Below are 22,705 nucleotides of genomic sequence, written 5' to 3' on the forward strand. Positions count from 1 at the left end.
TAGCAGATGATGCAGAGGTAATAGAAATTAAAAAAAAAAAAAAATTTACATGGGTTACAGTTATGGATATCGAGAAAGTAAAAAAAAACAGCAAGGGGCTGGGCACAGTGACTCACGCATGTAATCCCAGCACATTGGGAGGCGGAGGTGGTTGGATCCCTTGAGGTCAGGAGCTCGAGACCAGCCTGGTCTACATGGTGAAACTCCATCTCTACTAAAAATATGAAGATTAGCCTGGCATGGTGGCAGATGCCTGTAATCCCAGCTACTCAGGAGGCTAAGGCAAGGGAATCACTTGAACCCCAGAGGCAGAGGTTGTAGTGAGCCAAGACTGCACCACCGTTCTCCAGTCTGGGTGACAGAGTGAGATTCTGTCTCAAAAAAAAAAAAAAAAAAAAAAAAAAAAAAAGAAGAAGAAGAAGAAGAAAAAGAAGAAAAGGAAAGAAAAAAAAAGCCCCAATCCCACATGCCTGTTCTGTACATTATTCCCAAACTACTTTTAAACTTTAAGGTATGTCTCACCATTTCCAAGATGATATAAGATGCAGGGAAGGAAAAAACCCAATCAATCAAGCAGGAGAAGCAGCAGACATAAACAGGCTGAAGGATAATGCCGGCAAAATAAAAATAAGCCAGATGCAAAATATCCCCCAAACCAGAGAAGCCTCAGAGGCATGCACAGCTGGAGACAGCAAGCCAGAGAGGGGTCCTGGCACTGCCTCACCTTCCACTTGTTCAATGGGGAAGCGCTACCCCACTGGAATGGTGAAGGTTGGACACCAGCACCTTCAGAATGTCCTGAATCTACATGAGGTGAAAAGGGAAAAACAAGGGCAGAGGGAGAAAGACAGAAGTGGCTTAGAGAGAAACAAGAAAGTCAGGGTAGGAGGAAGATGTGGGTTCAGGAAAATGAAATGCTGAAGAAGAGCAGAGGAGATTGGAACCATGGCCTGTGCCATTCTTCCAAATGGCCACCTGCTGCCTTGCCAGGGGCAGGAACAAATAGCGGGAAAAGTCCCCTGAGCGATGTAGTCACAGAGTAGAGTCACCTGACCAATGCAGCTCTTAATACACTGACTGGATCCCTCTCCTCAGGCCCAGGGCATGGGCCATGAATCTGGTAATGCTCCAGACCTCCGCCTCCATTAAAAAAACCAGACTGCTGAGTAAGGGTTCACTTGAACTAAGGGGGCTCCAGCTATAAAGCAAGTTTGAAAGACACTGATCTTGTCCAGTATCATCTTACAGAGGAGGAAACTGAGGCCCAGGGGAAGAAGTGATTTTTCTGTGGTCACGCAGCAAGCTGGTGGTTCTCTTACTCCTAGTGCCTGGGGCTTTCCTCACCACACACTGGGGCCCTTTCGGTGACTCCTAAAGGGACAGCCTGATGGCAAGTGTCTGAACTCATTGGCCCAGCATCCCCTTGAGACTGGGGATGAGGAAAATCAAGCAGCAATCACCATTTCCTGGGTGTCCTGAGTGTTTACAGTGGCCAAGTACTAGGGATTAACATAAAAACAACAACAAGGGATCTCATTTAATCTTCAAAAATGGAAGTCAAACAATACTACCCCTACTTTACAGATGTGAAAAGAGAGGCCCAAAGAGCTCAAACAACTTGCCGTAAGTGAGATCCCTAGCAGTTGGAGAGGCAGGATTCAAACCCAGAATTCTTAACCAGTACCCAACAAACTCAACAATTACCCTCTACTGCCCCTTGGGTCCCCTGTCGCCAGGAAGCTGACCAACCAAGACTCACATCCCCAGGTGAGTGGCAACCACCAGAAGTGGTTGTCTCAGGGCTACGGCCAGTATTTTTCTTTTTCGTCTTCACTCCTGTGGGAACACCAGGGCTGTTCCTCTGCTGATATTCTTTTAGCTGTGGGAAAGAAGAGCAGTCATACTCATGAGAACTACCAGCCCCTACAACCACATCCTCCTTTACAGTTTTTGCAAAAAAACTTATGCACCATCTGATTTAATGCCACCAACAACTGTACAAGGTGTTGTCACAATCACTTAGTGACTGAGAGGGATTGATATTATGGCTAAAAAGCAAGGGGGCAGGGGCAATAATGGAACTTAAACTCAGTTTTCTGACTCCAAGCTCTGGGGTTTTCCACAAATCAGCAGCTGCCAAGGACCAGAACCAGAGGCAGAGGTAGAAAAGTAAACATTAAGTAGTCAAGAACTGCACACTGTGTGATTTAGAGTCATACATCCTCACATGTCTGTTAGTGTGAATAAGTGCACCAGTATCTCTCAAACTTTTTTTTTTTTTTTGAGACAGAGTCTCACTCTGTTGCCCAGGCTGGAGTGCAATGGCCGGATCTCAGTTCAGTGCAAGCTCCGCCTCCCGGGTTTACGCCATTCTCCTGCCTCAGCCTCCCTAGTAGCTGGGACTACAGGCGCCCGCCACCTCTCCCGGCTAGTTTTTTGTATTTTTTAGTAGAGACGGGGTTTCACCGTGTTAGCCAGGATGATCTCGATCTCCTGACCTCGTGATCCACCCGTCTCGGCCTCCCAAAGTGCCAGGATTACAGGCTTGAGCCACCGCGCCCAGCCTCAAACTTTTATATCAATGGGTCCTCATGCCGCAACTTTTTTGTTAAATCTGGGAATTTATCAGAAAGAGGACAACCCAAGTCTCATTTCAAAGAAAAGTCTGGTGTGCTCTTAGGAACCTATGTGACTGTCATCTCTAAGTGCATTAAGGATTCTTCCTCTCTCAAGAGAATCAAGGGAAACTGATGCTTCAGAAAGATCTCCCACATTTATCCTGTGGCACTCAAAGTACCGAAGTTGAGATGATATGAGGAAGACTCAAGCTGTCAAGTTCAGTTTTCCAAGATCTATTCCACAGAAGATGAGCAAATGTCACTTCAGAGACCACTGCCTGAAGTGCAGTCTGGTCCCAGAACCATGAGGAATTAGAATACGAGGTGGAGAACTCAGAAAAAAAGTTAAAGTCTCTGTGTCGAGTAGAAACCTGGGAGAAAACCAAACCCAACCCATTCTCCCATTGCCACCCAGAGATAATGTCAACATTTTGAGCTCATAGGCAAAGGGTAGGCTTTTCACACTGTCAATGTCTATGTGACGGGAGTAAGGCAGACTGAAACCTCTGCCTCTTAGGTCCCATACTCTTCATCCCCATTGCAGCTGGAAATTTGTGCTGTGACCAGAGGAACCAGAAATTGGGTGAGAACGGTTAGGGGACTGGGTTGTAAGATAAAAGGCTGGTCTTGCAGCAGTAATGACAGTTCACAGGGGGATTGTGACATCACTACATTCCACTCCTCCTGGGGGTGGGGGGAACCAGATTAGTGTGGTGGCTGAGTCATGCTGATCCATGATGGTGGAGCAGGATATAGGCCTGGGACCCAGGTCCTTGGAGATGCCAGCCCAAAGAGCGCAGGGAGATCGGGCTTGGGTCAGCAGGAGGGGAGAGTAGAGTCTGCAGCAGGGAACCCCAGGAATCACCAGTTCAAAGTCACCCAGGGATGAATGGCAATGGGGGGGGCCTGGGGCTGGGGGACCCACGTCCTTGGAGAGGTGAGCCCAAAGAACCCAGGGAGGTTGGGCTTGGGGTGGCAGGATGTGAGGGCTGAGTATGGAGTGGGGAGCCCCAGAGGTCGCCCACCCAAAGTCACCCTGGGGTGAGGGCAGGGGCTAGGCTGCTTGCTGAAGAGGTGGGACTGACTGCCAGGACTTTGGTGGGGGGAGCCCAGAGGTGCCAGGGTTGGGGACCCCAGCCCGGTGTGCCTCAGGAGTGGTATGGACTCTGGCAGTGGTCTTGTCATTGGAGGGGATCTCTGGCTGGATTGGGGGGCCATGACCTGGTGCTTTTTACCTTTTTCTTGGCTGCTGCCAATTTGTTCTCTCGAGTTTCTTCTAACATTGCGGGGTGGGGAGGGAGGCAGGGTTGGGGCCACATCAGGGAACACCTCCAGTCACCTAACAGTCAGCTGTGTGACTGAGCCAGAGGAGGCGTAACCAGGGCCCCAATAGAACACAGAAAAGGGGCGTGGCCTTCATGCTCCAAGCCCATTGGTCAGTGAGAAAGATGAAAGGGAAAGGAGGCGTGGCCAAGCAGCAGTGTGTCCATAGCAACCTGTGGCATCACAAGGGAAGCTGCCCATGCAACTGCTGTCCCCGCCCACTTGGGGCAAGGGGCGGGGCCTGCTTACTCTGGGAGACGGGATGGCCAGGCTTTTGTTTTAAAACTTTATAAAATATATGTGTTTATATTTTATATATTTGTGTGTCAGTGTGTGTGTGTGTACATGTTCCTCCAGAGCTGTCTTCATTATCCAGCTTCTATGCATGGTCTGCGATTTTAGCCTACATTATTCATCTTCAGATGGAGTACAAGAATTACCAGTATTATCTCTGTTGAGACACAAATCCTATAAAAATGTAAAATTCATAGTATGTCTGTTGATTAATGAAGCAGATTATATTATCCAACATTCCAATAAGGTAAAATAATCACAAGCAATTCTCTCTCTTAAGACATTTCTCTTATTCTCCTACATTATTAAGATTTTTTTAAAGCAAGAAAGGTGTCTAATATCTTTAAAAACACAAAGCTTTTGGATCGGGTGCAGTGGTTCACTTTAGTTCAGGAGTTCAAGACCAGCCTGGGCAACATGATGAAACCCCGTCTCTACTAAAAATAGAAAAATACCCAGGTGTGTTGGTGTGTACGTGTAATCCCAGCTACTCACGAGGCTCAGGCAGGAGAATCACTTGAACCCAGGAGGCAGAATTTGCAGTGAGCCAAGATCAAGCAACTGCATTCCAGCCTGGGCAACAGAGCGAGACTCCATCTAAAAATAAAATAAAATAAAATAAAATAAAATAAAATAAAATAGAAAAATACAAAACTTTCAATCTAATAAGCACTCAAAACTCTTTACCAGTTTAAAGCAAATACAAGACCTCTTTTTCTGGGATCACCTGGCCTTTCTAAGCCTTGCAAATGAAACTGATTTTCTCACTTGATACTTGGCTATGACTTGCAATCATGAAAATCAAGAACTGTGTTATGTCACTGTGTATTGCTACCTGAATTCCACACTGTGCTGGGATCAAGGGTTGAATCTTTCATGATTTGCTCCATAATCTCTGAGCTTCTTATCCCACACCAAACTAAGCTTTTTTCTAGAGGTCTACCATTTACAGTTAGTAGACAAGAGGGTTCTCAATAATGTAGTCTCTGGACTAGCAGCACCAGCAGAACCTGAGAACTTTTCATGAGTGCAAATTCTCAGGCCCCACCCTGGACCTGGTGAATCAGTAACTCTGGAGTAAAGCTCAGCCATCTGTGCTGCAGTAACCCTCTGGGTGTTCAAGAACCTCTGGTATACAACAGGCAGAAAAACGTGTTTCCTTCTGTTGGTCCAAAGCCAGGGATTACATATGTTGGGTCTTGATATGAAACAATGACATGCAATTAAAAGACATAAATCTCCCTCCTGCTCCCACCCTCCATCCAATGTGTTCTATTTTTATGAGTTAAATAAGAAAACAAGTGGCAATCAGTGATTCAGTCTAAAAAGTATATTTACAATGTCAGTTCTCATCCAGCCTGATCTCATACAACACCATTTACACCCTCTTACCTCTCAAGTTTTAAAAACATATCTTCACAATGTAAGTCACAGGCACACTAGCAGTTCTATAATAAAACACCAAGTAGATTGGAATGTTCAAACTTACTAGAGAAGAAAAGTGGAATCAATGGCTATATTTTCAAATTGTATTCAACAGGAAATACAAGTGTTGAATTTTTTTCACCTTCGTACTTCCAAGTTAATAGCATTAAACCAGAATACTCCATTCTTTCACAGCCTCTAGCCAGGCAAAATCTTCCTGTATTACTTCTCACTTTGAATGGATATAAAGCAGAGTCCTCCTAGGCACATTTTGTATACCTGCAAAGATGCAGAACTAAACACTTCCATCTGTTCAATATTCAAACAAAAGACCTGTAACCCGGGATGGTGAGTGTAATACTTCAGCAGTAGCACCAAAGCCTCCAATATGAAAAGATACCAAGAACGCCACTAGCAAACCAAATGAGCTCATGGCTGGGAGCAGTTCATGCCTGTAATTCCAGCACTTTGACAAGCCAAGGTGGGAGGATTACTTGAAGTCAGGTGTTCAAGATCAGCCTGGGCAGCATAGCAAATTCACATCTCCATAAAAATTTTTTTGAATTAGCTGGGCATGGTGGTACACACCTGTAGTCCCAGCTACTTGGGAGGCTGAGGTAGGAAAATTGCTTCAGTTCAGGAGTGCGAGGCTGCAGTACCTATGATCGTGCCACTGCACTCCAGCCTTGGTGACAGAGCAAGACCTAGATAATTACAGTCTATCCTGCTCCTATTTACATTAAAATCACTGATTTAAATGCTTTCCATCAGCAGGATAAAAATTAAGTGAAATGTGACTTTGGAGGTTGGCCAGAAAATAGGCAATGGAGAAACAGGCACTTCCCACAAGAATGAAAATGACCAATAAGCATATAGAAAAGATTCAAGGCCGGGTGCGGTGGCTCATACCTTTAATTCTAGCACTTTAGGAGGCCAAAGCTGGTGGATCATCTGAGGTGAGGAGTTTGAGACCAACCTGATCAACATGGTGAAACCCTGTCTCTACTAAAAATTCAAAAATTAGCCAGGCACGGTGGTGGGCACCTGTAATCCCAGCTACTCAGGAAGCTGGGACAGGAGAATCGCTTGAACCCAGGAGGCAGAGGTTGCAGTGAGCCGAGATCACACTGTTGCACACCAGCCTGGGCAATAGAGCAAGACTCCACCTCAAAAAAAAAAAATAAATAAATAATAAATAAATAAATAAATAAAAATAATAATAAATAAATAAATAAATAAATAAAATTAAAAAGGTTCCAAAGCACTAGAAACCAAATAAATGTAATGAAAACAATGAGATTTTCTGCTTAAATACCAACAAATGGAAGGTGGACACTGGAGCTCCGCCCCTGTTGGTGGGAGTATAAACTGAACCAATTTTTTCTGCAGGATAATTTGAAAATTTCTACTAAAAATCTTAAAACTGTTTTATGTTATTTTCCTCCAGAAATTCTACTTCTATGAATTCAGCCGAAAAATGCTTGCTTGAGTTCATTAAAATACATATATAAGAAAATTTACTTGAGGGGTGGCAATGATTAACTTAATATACATCAAGCTTTTAAAAATCATGATGACAAGGATATATTTACTGCCATAGAAATATGCCCAAAACATAGTGACAAAAGACTATATGTTATGATTCTACTTTTTAAAATGTTTATATGCATACAAAAGTATAAAAAGCAACAAACCAGAATGTTTTGCGTGGCAAAATTAAATACTTTTCTTAATATTTTGTCTTCCAAATTATTACAAAAAGAATGTGATTTTCTTTATAATCAGGGAGAAGTATTGTTTTCATTTCATTATATTTAAATTTCTTTTCTTTTCCTTATTTTTTCTCATGTATGTATCACATGTACTCTAGAGAGCTTGAATCCCTACCTCTTGAGGTAAATCAGACCATTTCTGTCTCTGTCAACTTGCCTTTCTTGGACATTTCAAATCAATGGAATTATGCAATACATGCTCTCCTGTCTGGCTTTTATACTTAGCTAATGTTTTTGAGGTTTGTCCATGACATATAATAGGTTTTGGTAATTTGTTCCTTTCATTACTGAGTAGAAGTCCATTGATGGATATACCACATTTTGTCAGCAGAGAGCATTACAAACTTCGATATCAATTTCCTGTGGTCTAAATGAAACCCTTGGAACACAGGACTTACAGGGAAAGCTGCTGTGCATGTCAAAATAACTACTTAGCAGAACCAGCTTTGTCATCAGGAGCCTGAACTGCTGCAGACATTTTTACCATTTTGCAACTTCCTTTTTACAAGCAACTTTTGTGCTACTACAAATCAGGACTTTTGAAGCATCTGATACATCCATCTAATAAGTATGAGCATGTGTCTAAGTGGACAAGTGAAACCACCTATGCTACACTGCATATTTTTTCCTGCCCCAGACTGGACCAGGGAATCTCTCAGCTTTCTAGAGTACCCTGTCTCCACTGACAAAGCTGAACAGTATTAAAGACCCTGCTGCCTTTGTTAGGCAGATTTGGAGGGGAGGCCCAGCAGCAAGGGTGGAGAGGAAAAAGAGAGGGGAGCTTGTGGAACAGGAAGCCCCCCGGGGTCCACGCATGGCTCCCCGCTGTGGAGGATGTTGTGGATGGGGAAGTGCTGATGGTGTCCTGAGGCAGACTAGCACCTCCACTGGGCCCAGAAGGTCTTGACTTTGGACCCTTACCCATGTTCCAGAAGTGTTTAAAAGCTGTTTTTGCTTTTGTTCTTTTCCTAAATAATCATTACTTGGTAGTTAGTTATTAGTCTTTCTTTGGGAGAGGGACAGGGCTTTAAAACTGAAGAACATAATTTTCAATAAAATATAAAAAATGGAAAAAAGTTACTTTGTAAACAATTTGCTATACAAACCAAATGGGAGCTATTGAGAATCTCAATAAAATGTTAAATGCATTTGCTGCTGTTAGAAGAAACAAAGAAAAAATTTAGAAGAAATAAAGATAAAAATGCATTTGCTGGCAGTGGTACCATTTGCCTAAGGCTGGGTCGCTGTGTCATCATACTGTGGTGGGGGTATGTGTCGTGTATATAAGTGAAACTTTTCATCTCAAGATAGGTCATAATCTTAGCTGCAGTTTTCCTTCCAAATAGGGTTACAAAGTAGTAAAACATGGACTTGGAAGTGACAGACCTGAGTGAATCAGCACAGCTTAAAGAAAAATCCAATAAAACTAACTTTTAACAATCCTGAGGTTGGTTTTTGAAATAGATACAATTATTTACTCTAAGCATCTGGTTATGATCTTAAATCAATAATACATACTGTTGTGACCCTTTTTATTTAATGGAAATAGACGTTTCATCCAGAAAACCCGAAACACTGACTTTTTTTTTTTTTTTTTTAAGACAGGGTATCACTCTGTTGCCCAAGCTGGAGTGGAGTGATGGATCTCAGTTCACTGCAGCTGGCCTCCCACCTCAGCCTCCCAAGTAGCTGGGACCACAGGTGCCACCGCGCCCGGCTAATTTATTGTATTTTTTGTACAGCTAGGATTTTGCCGTGTTGCCCAGGGTGGTCTCAAACTTCTAGGCTCAAGTGGTTCACCCACTTCAGCCTCCCAAAGTGCTGTGACTACAGGCACGAGCCACTGTGCCTAGCCTGCAGTGACTTCTTAAAACTTAAGTTCAAGCATCTCTTCTTAACTCCTTTAACTGGAGGTATCTCTTCTCTCATTCTCATCTTTGGTGTTCTCCCAGAGTTCACTGCTGACTGGATGTACAACATACATTTCAAAGTCAAGCCTGCCTGCAGTGGCTCGTGCCTATAATCGCAGCACTTTGGGAGTCCAAGGCAGGAAGATTGCTTGAGTCCAGGAGTTCGAGATCAGCCTGACCGACAGGCAGAAACCCCATCTCTACTAAAAATACAAAAATTAGCCAGGTGTAGTGGTGCATGCCTGTAATCCCAGCTACTCAGGAGGCTGAGGCAGGAGAATCGCTTGAACACAGGAGGTAGAGGTTGCAGTGAGTCGAGATCGTGCCATCACACTACAGCCTGGGCAACAAGAATGAAACTCCATCTCAAAACAAACAAACAAAACAAAACACAAAAACAAGAACAAGTTTCTCGTGGAATAGTCTATGTGTGCCACCTACTTAACCTACTGAATGAAACCCAGATCCTTTCCTGTCCTCCCAGTGTGGCACTGTTTCAAGGTTCAGACTATCCAGAAATAAAAGGACTGGAAATAGCAAAGGCTATGCATTTGTGTAGTTTGAGTCTGAGGATGTTGCCAAGATAGTTGCTGAAACAATGAACAACTACGTGTTTGGTGAAAGACTTTTGGAGACTCATTTTATGCCACCAGAAAAAGTACAGAAAGAACTCTTTCAAGACTGGAATATTCCATTTAAGCAGCCATCATATCCATCAGTGACACGTATCATCAGAATCGGCACTTACACAAAAGCTACAGATGGAGGAGCGATTTAAAAGGAAAGAAGGATTACTTGGGAAGAAATTAGCTTAAGAAGGAAATGATTATGATGTTCCTTCTTTGATTTTACAGAAAATGGAAAGGATTTCAAAAACAAATCGTCAGACATCTACAAACGGCCAGGTTTTATGTAAAAAGAAGAAAAAGAAAAAAACAAAAAGAAGAAGAAAAAGGTTTTAGGTACTCCTGAGAAGACTGTGGATACCCAGGGCCCCACACCGGTTTGTACATCAACGTTTTTGGAGAGATGAAAATCTGAAGTGGCTGAAATGAATGATGATGAAGATAACGAAATAGTTTTCAAACAGCCCATATCCTGTGAGACTCAAACACCTACATGTTCACAAAAGAAAAAAAAAGATGAAGAAAAAGCAATCCGTGATTTTCAATGTATTATATATAAGATTTCTTCTGAAAAAATATTTTTATGAGAAAAATACAAAAAATTAGCTGGGCATGGTGGCTCATGCCTGTAGTCCCAGCTACTCGGGAGGCTTAAGGGGAAGGATCACCTGAGCCCAGGAAGTTGAGGCTACAGTGAGCCGTGATCACACCACTGCACTCCAGCCAGGTCAAGTCATTACATTTATCTTAACCTTTTCTAGGCTGACTTAAGTGGAATTTGTATTGAGAATACAATAGGCAACCTCACAGACATCTAAGTACAGAACTCAAAATAGGACCACACCATGGAAGGCCTGCCTGGGCTGGGAGGCGATTTTCCTCTTCTGCAGGCCTTCACTCTGGACTTCTGCTCCATGCTTGTGCTCTGCTCTGCGGATAAACATTCAGCATGTGCTCCAGGCTCCTCCAGCCTCTGAGGCTATGGCTTGCCCTGGCAGTACCCCTGGTCCCAGTGTTACTGGACCATATAGATGCTCCTCTGCAAAAAATCTATTGAAAACTGTGTCATTTCCAATGAGCAGGAGAGAGAATCTGATCTGCCTAGCAGTGAGGGTGGGAGTTCCCTAGTTGTCCCTGGATTTGTAGTGCTGCCCTTTCCAGAGACTCGAGGAGGGGCCAGATATCCAAAAAGAGGGTGCGGGTGGGACATCAGTAATACAGTCTACTTCTACTAGAAAGTATAAAGTAGAGGCGGTGGCTCACGCCTGTAATCCCAGCACTTTAGGAGGCTGAGGCAGGTGGATCACTTGAGCTCAGGAGTTCGAGACCAGACTGGGAAACATGGAAAAACTCCATCTCTACTAATAATACAAAAAATTAGCTGGGTATGGTGGCACATACCTGTAGTCCCAGGTACGTAGGAGGCTGGGTGGGAGCATTGCTTGAGCCCAGGAAGTAGAGGCCGCAGTGAGCCGAGATCATGATGCCACTGCACTCCAGCCTGGGCGACAGAGTGAGACCCTGTCTCAAAAAAAAAAAAAAAGAAAAGAAAAAAAAACACAAAGTGGAAGCATCTGTATGCATGATTGAAGTCATGCTTTCCATCTATTTTTTCCACCTTCCCTTTTTTCTCTCTAAAACATTGTATCTTAAGCTTTTTCCTATGTTATCAAGTACTCATAAGCATTATTTGAATGGTTGTATCAGAATCCATTATCTGGACTCATTGTCATTTAGCCATCTGCAGTTGCTGGAGATACTGCCCTTTCTGCCACACTCAGTCACCCTTCTGACCTTGCTGTGTCCAGTTATCTACTAATACACACACTGGTCATTTAGGACTTAAAGTTAAGAATAGTTATCATGGTTTCTAACACTTCAAAAAGAATGTATCTTCCTAAAAATAGAATGGCTTGGAGGTTATACTATTAAAGCAAAATAGACAAATTGATGTTGAAATTACTGTTTTACTTTCTTCTTGTGTCTATTTCCACTTCTCTGTCATTTTGATGGATACAGTTTCATTTGGAAGGATTTTTATTTCAAAACAGAAACAGCATATGACATGAGAATGGGAACTCTGAAAGGTTCAACTTTCTAGTTTACTAAGTTTGTCACAAAAGCTACTGATAGTGAATCATGAGTGGCCTGTATTGAAAGTGAGTTCACATTATGTACATCTTAAGCACTATACTTTTTATCAGATATAGAAAAATAGGTGGTGTGTTTGGAAAGGTATTCGGCTAGGAGTCAGGAAGCTTGACTGTTAGTCCCAATCCTGCTTCTTCAGCTGAGCGCTCGTAGGTAATAATTCAGCAGCTATTTCTTAAATACCTAATTAATTTCAGGCATTGTAGTTGGGCTGGGAATATAGACATAGATACTGCATTCATGATTCTCCAAGGCTCCCTTCCTCACCCGGCTCACAGTGAGCTTTCTTATGCATTGGGTAAATTTGTCTCCTAACCGGCCCCAACTCTCTCCCCAACCTGCTTCCCAGGGCAGTTGTGAGGATCAGATGAGGGAGAATATGTGTGAAAGCAAATTGAAAATGATTTTAAAATGCAATAAAAATATGATCCATGGAAAAGTATTTAAAGATCCTTAGAATTTTAAATAAACAGTACATTAGGCTGGGCACTGTGGCTCACACCTGTAATTCCAGCACTTTGGGAGGTCAAGACGGGCAGATCATGAGGTCAGGAGATCGAGACCATCCTGGCCAGCATGGTGAAACCCTGTCTCTACTAAAAACACAAAAATTAGCTGGGCATGGTGGTGCGTGCCTGTAATTCCAGCTACTCAGGAGGCTGAAGCAGGAGAATCACTTGGACCAAGGAGTCAGAGGTTGTGGTAAGCCATCACGCACTGCACTCCAGCCTGGATGCAACAAAACAACAACAATAAAAGTATATTAACCTGAATTTTCTATGGTTTTGATTTTAAATAGATATGAAAATTTTACAATGGACCACTGATATGGTTGAAAATCTTGGCTTGATTATTCTCCAAGAAAATGATACAGTAGTTTGTATGATTAATTTTCTAAAATTGCTAGCCAAAGGAAACCAAAGCCTTTTTTGAGTTGAATGACTGGATCAAAGGAGCATTGAACTGTATAACGGAGAAATGTTTTCTGTGTTCACTAACAGCTTGCCTTTGTTTGATTCCAGCTGCAGCATATCATGAGTGATGACGTCTGTGAGCAGGTGACTGACCTTTACCTGGCAGAAAATAATAATGGGGCCACCAGAGGCCAGCCAAACACACAGAACTCAAGGAGCCTCCTGGAGTCAACGTATCAGCAGAAAGCTGAGCAGCTAATGTCAGATGAGAATTGATTTAAGGTGAGAGTGGCTCAGGTAGTCAAACACCTTGCTGGTGACAATGTAAGTTGTTAGGATTCTCTGAACCAGAAGTTAAAGCCAGGGTACTCTGACCCCATGATTCTACTCCTGGAACTTTTTAGAGTTCCCAATGAGTTCACCAGAGAAATACAAAGTGGTAAGTAACTATCTTCCTGGACAATATACTTTGTTTGTTTCTTCCTTTTTTAAAAAACAAAAACAAAAACAAAAAAACTAGTTATGTATGATTTTTACAATTTTGTATTATTTTTCTCTGAACATTTATCATAGTACACTTTGTAAATACTATTGTTAGAAAAATGTTGGTGCATGAAATCTATGGTCATGGTCATTACAGAAAAGAAAACAGGCCTGGCACACATGGTTCACACTTGTAATCCCAGCACTCTGGGAGGCCGAGGTGGGCGGATCACTTAAGACCAGCTTGAGCAACATAGCAAAACCCCATCTTTGCAAAAAATACAATAATCCAAAAATTAGCCAGGTATGGTGGCATGTGCCTGTAGTAGCAGCTACTCAGGAGACTGAGGTGGGAGGATGGCTTAAGCCTGTGAGGTCAAGGCTGCAGTGATCCCTGATCGGGTCACTGCACTCCAGCCTGGGTGACAGAGCAAGACTCTATGTCCAAAAAATAAAAGAAAAAAAATGCAGATAACCAAAACAAGTCATCTTAGAATTCTTTCCTGAAATTAATATTGATTACATTTCTAGACTTTTCTATGTTTGAGTATGTATTTTGAAAAAGTTTATACTGGACAAATGGTTTTTAACTTTTTTTTGAGACAGGGTCATGCTCTGTTGCACAGGCTGGAGTGCAGTGGTGAGATCACAGCTCACTGCAACCTCTGCCTCTTGGGTTCAAGTGATCATCATGCCTCAGCCACCCTAGTAGCTGGAATTACAAGCATGTGCCACCACACTGGCTAATTTGTATATTTTTAGTAGGGCTGCGATCCCTGTGTGTCTCTGGGCCAGCAGGCTCTTCCCCTCTGTAAACCTCAATGTTCCCCTTCTACAGAATGGGCAGAATTTCCTTCAGACAATACTTGCTCATCTGTTGGGTCCATAGAGAGGAATGGGGCATAGAGCTTTAGCAAGGAGCTGGACAGAGGCCAGAAACAGTCAAGATCAGAGGGATGAGAGGGTCCCGTCACCTCCCTGATTGCACAGGACCTCACTGAGTCCTCACATGCATGCCAAGATCTGTCCCACCAAGTCAGGGGCAAAAACCCTCAGCTCTGTCCCAGTACCGGGGCTGTAAGAAACCCATATCTCCTCTGGGGGCCTCCTGATGGGATGACTTCTCCCAGCTCGTGCCATCCAAACAGGGAGAGCTGGCCCACACCCAAGTTAGGAGAGCGCAGGGCAAATCAGTCCCCTCCAGCCACACACAGCCTGAAGCTGCTCTCCAAGGACCCCTCAGTCACAGAAGGTGCTGGTCCTCCTACAGTGCTGCCCCACACCCACCACCGCAGCCTCCTGGGGGTACAGTCAGGGGTGCCCTCCTTCAGGCTCTGCCCTCACACCCACTCCTACACAACTACTCTCCCTGCCGGCCGCCCCAGACACCAGATTGGTTTGGGCCTCCACCTCCACGGGTCCGAACCACCATCTCTTCTGCTCCCCAGAAAGCCAGCTCCCGGCAGACAGGCAGTGTTCCCTCTTCATTCCTCAACACAGAGGGCCCATCACAACCCTCTCAGCAGACGGTAGAGCTCCCCACGCATCCTCTTAAAGAGGCTTCACCTTTGATGGCCACAAGCCCCAACACGACCTCCTCGCAGGGAGTGAATTTGGACAAAATAAAACATAAAAGCAGCACCTATTAAATTACCAGCAACATTTCCTACTAGGATTAACTCTCGGAGTGAGCAGTGTATTCCATTAGATGGATCAGTGCAGGGGTTAGCAAGCGTTTTCTGTACAGGGCCAGAAGGAAACTCTAAGGCTCTGCAGACCACTGGCTTTTAGTCACCACCTACTCAAACCCTCCCCTGTAGCAAGAAATCAGCCCTAGACAACATGTCAACAATTGAGCGTGGCCACATTCCCGGGAAACTTTCTTTATGGACGTGGAAGTTTGCTTGTCACGTACTTCTCATGTGTCACAAGATACGATTCTACTTTCCATGTTTTCTACCATTTAAACACGTAAAAGCCATTCTTTGCTCGTGGGCCACATAAAAACAGGCAGCAAGAAATTTGACCGTTAGACCAGCGGCGGCTGACCCCTGGATGGAGCATTAGAGCTTGGGTGCGCGCCCCACCCCAGGGCTTCCAGGAGAGGGAGAGCAGGCTGATGCCGCCTCCACCCCCATCGCTCTAGGGGAGAAGGCGGAGCTGGTGCTGTATGAAGTTTGGCTGCAGATCCTGGGCCAGCCCTACACCAAGGCCTTGGAGGACAAAACCAGCCCTGACTTCTGGGCACTTCAGGGGAGCTGACCGGATGGGTGAAGTGGGGTGATCGGGGAAGAGGCCTCGGGAAGACGGGCGATGACTGGACAAGGCTTTGGTAGAGCTGTGACCCTCTCCATCCTCTCCTGACTCCCTAGCTGACCTTCGTCCTCAGACCTCTGCCGAACTTTGACCAAGTGGTGGTGGAGGAATTCCAGTGGGTCCAGGGTGGCCCTGGGTGACCCAGGGCTCAGACCTGGGTTCTCGGGGTTGAGGGCAGGAGGCTGGAAGAGATGACCGCCCTTAGGCCCCCCAGGCTGCCCAGCCCCCTGAAGTCTGTGATAATCCTCCCACCAGGCTGGACCCACTGACCGCCAGAGTGGGTGCCACCTTCTTCAGCATGGCGCCAGCCCAGCCTCTTGTGTGGGACTGTGTGTGTCAGGGTCTGCACACCTGCACACCCTGGGGGAGACAGAGGGCCTCTTGGTAGAGATGGTCATCCCAGACCTCGGTCAGTAACTCCTTCCCTCTGCAGGCCCCCTCCGTCTGTCCATTGGCCTCCTCCCTTGGGCTCGCTGCCTCCACATGCCCTAATCTGAAACCTGCCTCCCTTCCTCATGGAGCCCTCCAAGATGCTCCTAGCCCCAGTTCCCTGGTCCCGCAGCAACTTCTGGGCCCAGATTCTGCCTTCTCAGAAGTCTAGGAGGCAGGGCCCCCGCCTGGCCATAGCCTTCTTGGTCTGCTCTAGGCACTCCTAGCCCCAACCTGCTGGACGCCTCCATCCCTGGCTATGCTGTGGCTCTTCTCATTCTAGGCCTCCTGCTCGTCACATTTGCCCTTGTCCTAGTGAGTGTCTGACTGGGCCCAGACTCCTTCCTGAGGGGCAGGCTGAGCCTTTGATGCCTTGAGCCCTTGAGCTAAGCTGAGGGGTAAGCAGGTCCCTTTACACCCCTGATTCCCCCACCCAAGCCCAGCATCTCCAGCTGGGGCTGCAGGGTTTGGGGTCAGGGAGCTGGGCCTGATCCCAGTGTCCCTGCCCTTCTTGTCAAGGTGCTGAAGTGGAGGGCCTCCCACGGGGTGTTCAGCCTGGGAGCGTAGACGCGCACAGTGCAGCACAGAGGACCCTCTCCAGACAGGTAAGTGGTTCTCCCTGACCCCCCACCCTGCTTTTGTTCTGGGTGGGATCCATCACCACCCCTGCCAGGGCCTTCTGCAAACACTCCCCGGGAGCTACTGTTGGCAGTGCCTTGGTGGTGCAGTCAATGTGCCAGAAAAGCTCCCCACTACTGTGGGAAGTGGCTCAGGCAGTCAAGCAGACTCCCCCAAGCAGGCTCCACCTACCCCTAACCTGTTCCCAGCTGCCTCCCACCAACCCTAGAAATGATGCTGGGGGATGACAGAGACTGAACTTAGGTGCACAGGGGGCCAGGAGACCTGGGACAGAGAACAGGAGGTGTGGGGAGGGAATCTTCCTTCTCCCACTTCCCACTGCATAAGGGCCAGACAGTGGCACCTCCAGGTCCTGGAAGGACATGTGTGGACCCAACTCAGTTTCCCCTTTGTCTCGTGGCCTTTCTTCTCCCTTCCCTGGGGCCAGGTGGATGTGGGAGGAGACGCAGCACCATCCTGGGTGCACTCAGACTCATTCCTCACTCCTGGCCTTCACCCCCTTTCCTCTACACACAGGTGACCCCTCACGCTGCTAATCCCTCTGCTGAAACCCAAACTCCAAGCCTCTCCTCTCCCCGCCTTCACCTTGTCCCACGGTTTCCACAGACAGTGCCTCAACGCTGAGGAATGAATCTGGAGTTCCAACACCACCGACTTTCCCAGGAACTCAGAACCAGAGAGGGCCAGGGTCCAGCCCGAGGCCACACAGCCAGGGGCTTCTTCCCTCCTAGACCCCCAAGGACTGGACTTGCAGGGCTGGGGCAGAGGTGGGGTGGGGGAAAGCAATGCCTTATCAACCCACACAGGGAGCCCCATTCCCATCCCCAAGGTGCATGAAGTCTAGGAACACCCCTGCTCCCACGTCCATGCTCACTCGGGGCCCTGCTCCAAGTGCTTGGCACTCACACCAGCCTCCCGCCCTCCATGCCACAGGTATCGGTCTTCTTTACAGAGTGGTAAATGATGGCCAATGCAGCTAGACCACACAGAGGACTTAGGCACAGCTCGGGGGTCCACAGTCTCTGCTGCCCCTCCTGCCACCAAAGTGTGGTCCTGCTTCCAGGCAGCAGGAAGGGGACAGAAGCCCGCCCCAAAGAGGGCTGGGACAGGGCACCCTTATGCCTGCCTAGTCTGGCCCAGTAGGGCTGGAGGGACTGTCAGTCCTAAGAGAAACGATGGCCCTTTGAGGATATGCAAAAGTCACGAAGCGATCCAAAGTTTGTATTTAAAATATTGATTTCTAGATACTTAGACAGTCATCTCGTGTGAGGAGCTGGGAGGTCCTCACACCTCCAGGGGTGAGGGCCCCAGGGTGCCGCCCACAAGAGGAGGAAGACTGAAAAGGGGTCAGAGCAGGAATGGGGGCTGCTGAGGGCAAGGCCCACCCCCCTGCCTGAACCCCTGAACCCAGCCACAGAGCCAGTCAGCCTCAGGCCAGAGGGTGTGAGCAACGGGTGCCCTGGCTGCTCTACAGTGGATCAGAGCCAGTGGGTGTGGGGGGTCTTCCAGGGCAGGTGTGGGGCTGCCAGGGCAAGGTAAGGCAGGCTCCCAGGGCAGAGACTGAGGCTGACCCCTGCAGCCCCCCTACTGCAGGGGGGGACACAGGGATAGGCAAGGGTCTTAACCCAGAAAGCCCAAGCAGCTCCTGTGACCATTGACGCTTGGCAGTGGTGGAATCCAGGAATGGTCTTTGAACCCATGACCTGGAAGGGGGATCCAAGGATAGTCCTGGCCCGTAGGCTCCCCTACCTGCAGGCAGTGGGCAGGCCCAGTGAGGGGACCCCAGGAGCCCAGACCATGAGCTTACCTGGCCAAAGACAGCAGCCAGCACCAAGACATCAAAGAGGGTTGGTGGACAGATCATCACATCAGGGTTGACTGCGGCTGGCATCAGGTTCCTCTGTACTTCTGGAACACACAGGCCTCTCCTTCCTATCCCTGAAGCGCCCCTGCCCCCAACCCAGCACCCCGAAGACCAGCCTAATAGATGCACTTGTCCTGGGTCAGCCTCGCTGTCCAAGCAACTGCAATTTCTCACTAGAGAGCCAGGGCAGGACAGGGTGTAGGAGGGGTCCCTGGAAGATGCCCCCTGGGATGCCCTGAAGCCTAAAACATTCCCCAGTGGGCCTTCTCAGGGAGGGAGGGTTATGGCAGCCTGTTCTTTCCAGCCACCTCCATCACCACAGGAGCCCTTACAGGCGTCTCAGGAGACAACTGGGTCACTGGAGCCAGGACCAGCATGGACACAGTCCTGGGGCTGAGGCTGACTAGGTGGTCTCTCTGTCTTCACTCTGCCACTCTGTCTTCAAGTTTTGGTCTCCTGGCCCACTACAAGCCAGGCTGTTTCAGGCTTTTATGAGGCCTTGCACAGAGACAGAGTTCAAACACAGTTGGTGAACACAGCGGGCTTTAGGGAGGTGGCACATACTTGGGGGTGGGGGCTGGGTAGCAGGGAAGGGCAGCTCTGGGGGCTAGCATGCCTGTCTGGAGGTGGCGCAATGGGACCTGCACCACGTGAGGAGAGAGGGTCCACCTGGAAGAGTGGACCAGCCAGATGGCCACCAAGCTGGATGGCCACCAGCAGAGCCTGCAGGACAGCAGAGGGGGCTGGGAAGGGACAGAGGACAGCTGAGGGGCAGGGAACCTGTATTCCTCCATACAGACACGTGAGTCTTCCCTAAGTGGGTCTTCCCCACGGGGTGAGAGGGCATTCAATACACACCTCCAGCTCACCTCAAACCATCTCAGGAGGCCACCACCAACTCACACAGGCCAGCTGCATTGTCACAGTGACCCCAGAACAGCACAGCCCTATCCTTCAGATGAATAAACAGAGGGAGACACACATCTCACAGCCAGGAGCAGGGACTCACACCCAGGTCCAGCTGCAGTGCTGCCTCGATGGCTCTGTCTGCACCTCCTCCAGCACTCAGTTCCTGCTAACAAGTGACCACTTTAGTACAGGTGAAATAGGTGCTATTATCCCCATCTGGCTGCTGGGGAAAGGGAAGCAAGGCACGGGTGACTTGCCCAAGGCCAAAGTGACAGGGTTGGTTCAACCCCATCTGTCTCGGCCAGCACATGCCCATGGCAGAGGCTTTACTGTGATCCAACCTGGAAGGTGGAACTCCTTCCAATGTCCCACCCAGGGCACACAGCATGCAGCCCCATGTTTGGGGAGGTGACAGTGTGGGGAGGTGACAGTGTGGGAAACAATCTGGCTAGGTCAAGGCCTCATGGAGCCCAGGGTTCCCTAGGGTCAGGAGAGCACTGGAGCCCACCCCAACACCCATTGGAAACCTGGAATCTGCACCTGCAGGAGATCAGGGGAGGGGTTCAGCCTCCGATGCACCTGCAGCAAGGTGAGACAGGTACAGGTGGGCGCCCTGCTTCCAACCAGCCTCAGGTGGGCAGGAAGCAGATCTCCTGCCTGACCTTCCTCTCCAGCCTCCCCAAAGCAGAGGAGAAGGGGCAGCCGCCCATCAGGCCCTTGCCCAGATTGAAGCCGCTGAATCTAGGTCCCAACAGGTGAGTGTGACCCCTGACTATCCCAGGCCCGGGCCAAGGCAGTCCTGTCTCTGGTGAGGACCTGGTAGACAGGAGATGTGATGTTCCCACGTGGCTCTATAAACCTCTGATTGAGGAAAATCAAGGAAACAGGCAAGACCATCAAGCTCAGCCAAAAACACGAGGAGGACCAGGGGCAGGCAAAAGTCAGTTTGGGCCCAGGCCTGGCCCCTGGAAGGATGGTGGATGAGGGGTCAGCCACGGTGAAGGGGAATGGATGGCCACGGCCTGGGTGGTCAGGGCTGTCAGCTCCTGCAGCCCCTGCGGAACATCTGCCCAGGCCTGGCTCTGCACTCAGCCTTCTGCCTGGAGCCACAGGTGCCTGGACACCAGCCTCAAGTAGGGATGGTGGTAGGAAAGGCACTGTGGCCACAGGTGGGCACCTAAGCATGGGACAGAGGGGTATCGTGCCCTAATGAGATAATACAGGCCAAAAACTTAAGCAGATGTGACACCATCAATAAACCCCCTTGTCCTGGGTCACATCAATTAAGTCAGCGCCTACCCTGACCCTGAAGCTGCAGCTCAGTCTGGTTGAGACTCACAAAGAGATGTTAGTGCTGGGCAGGGGGCCTGGCCCATCCTGAGATGTCCAGCAAAGCTGTGGGCTGGACAAGAATCTCTGAAGATTAGTCCAGGACAAGAACAGCTGTGCCTGGGCAGGGAGTGGCGGCAATGCCCAGGGGGCAGGAGGCCTGAGGACCTTTAACTAGGTAGGGTGCCAGGTCAGGACGTGCAGAAGAAAAGGTGGCATGGCAGCATCCTGCCCGAGGCCAGGCTATAAACCTAGGGGCCGCCTTGTCTAACCTAAACCATGCTGCCGCCCAGAGGGCATCCTTCAAATATGAGGCAGGGCTGGGAGAGCCCCCAGAACCCTCATCCCTCCTGCCCCAAGCTGGTTCCCATCCCTCACCAGAAGGAAATGGAACTCTTCTATGGGGCACAGCCTGCCCGCCAGGTTCTCTATCACCTTGGGAAAGGGGCAGGGGGGAGGGGGAACTGCAGCTGGGTAAGAAAGCACCCAGGTCCCACTCTGTCCCTTTCTTTGCCTGGGGCCAAGGAGAGCCACAGGGGAAGGGCCAGGTTAAGAGGGATCCACCCTGGAGCCCAGAGCTACCCACAGAGAAAACCCCCATCCTCCTGATTCTGCTCCCAGCTCACACTGCTGGGATAACATCCTCCCCATCAGAGAGGCCGGAGGAGGCAGAGGCTGACCCTTGCTCCTTCAGGCACCTCAGCGGGTTTGGGTCCGCCTTCATCATGATCAGGAAGGGGATCCCTGGGATCACAAATGTGAAGGGCAGCTTCTTGGGCTCCAGGTGCTCCAAGGTAGACCCTGCAGGACACCAGAGCTAGAAGGATGCTGGGGAGGCCGGGCACGGTGGCTCACACCTGTAATCTCAACACTGAAAGGCTGAGACGGGTGGATCACGAGGTCAGGAGATCGAGACCATCCTAGCTAACACGGTGAAAACCCATCTCTACTAAAACTACAAAAAATTAGCCAGGCGTAGCGGCATGCGCCTGTAGTCCCAGCTACTCAGGAGTCTGAGGCAGGAGAATCACTTGAACTCAGGAGGCGGAGGTTGAACAGGGCCAGGATCTGAGCTCTGCATGGCCATGGTTACCCTGAGCCAGGTACCCCTACTTTAGTCTCAGTTGTAACTCTGTCTCATGGGGAATGTCAGCATTACCTCTGGAGTCAAAGTAGGTAAGCCAGGGTAACCAGAGTTCCCAGTAGGGACCAAGATCAAAGGATGCAGGGGTCAGGCCTGTCCCGGAAGGTCAGGCTAGACGAGGGGATCTGTGAAGCCGGGGCGGCCAAGGGCCTGCCCTTCAGGTTACAGGCATCTGGGTCCTGGTGTAGATCCTCATATGCCATCCAGAGACCCAACCCTAGGGACAATTCCTCCCAGGCTGGTAGCAGAGAGTTGATCCTTGTACTCACCCCACCCAAAGCTCTGAAATGAGGGGGCCTGTGGCTCAGGGAAAGACTCTTCAGGAAAAGGTTCTCAGGGACAGGGAAGCTTTGAGCTGGGTCTCAGGGCAGCCAGAGAGGTAGGTGACAGGCCCTCTCACAAAGCCCACCAGAGAATGCAGGAGGGACACAGGTGTAGTGTCGGGAACGTTCTGGAAGACAGGAGGCAGTCTCCCACTCACCGATGGGGCCGAGTAGTGAGGTCAGGTCCACACACCAGGAGAAGCTGGTATCCACACGCTGGTGCACTTTGCTTCTTG

General features: G+C 48.5%; 1 pseudogene; it reads left to right on the plus strand.

The window, feature by feature from the left end:
- The first annotated feature begins 9,574 nt into the window (after positions 1-9,574).
- Positions 9,575-10,555, plus strand: LOC102140161 (MKI67 FHA domain-interacting nucleolar phosphoprotein pseudogene; annotated as a pseudogene).
- The last annotated feature ends 12,150 nt before the right edge of the window (positions 10,556-22,705 follow it).

This window comes from Macaca fascicularis, chromosome 7, assembly GCF_037993035.2.
Source record: "Macaca fascicularis isolate 582-1 chromosome 7, T2T-MFA8v1.1".
In the NCBI taxonomy this organism is placed as follows: domain Eukaryota; kingdom Metazoa; phylum Chordata; class Mammalia; order Primates; family Cercopithecidae; genus Macaca; species Macaca fascicularis.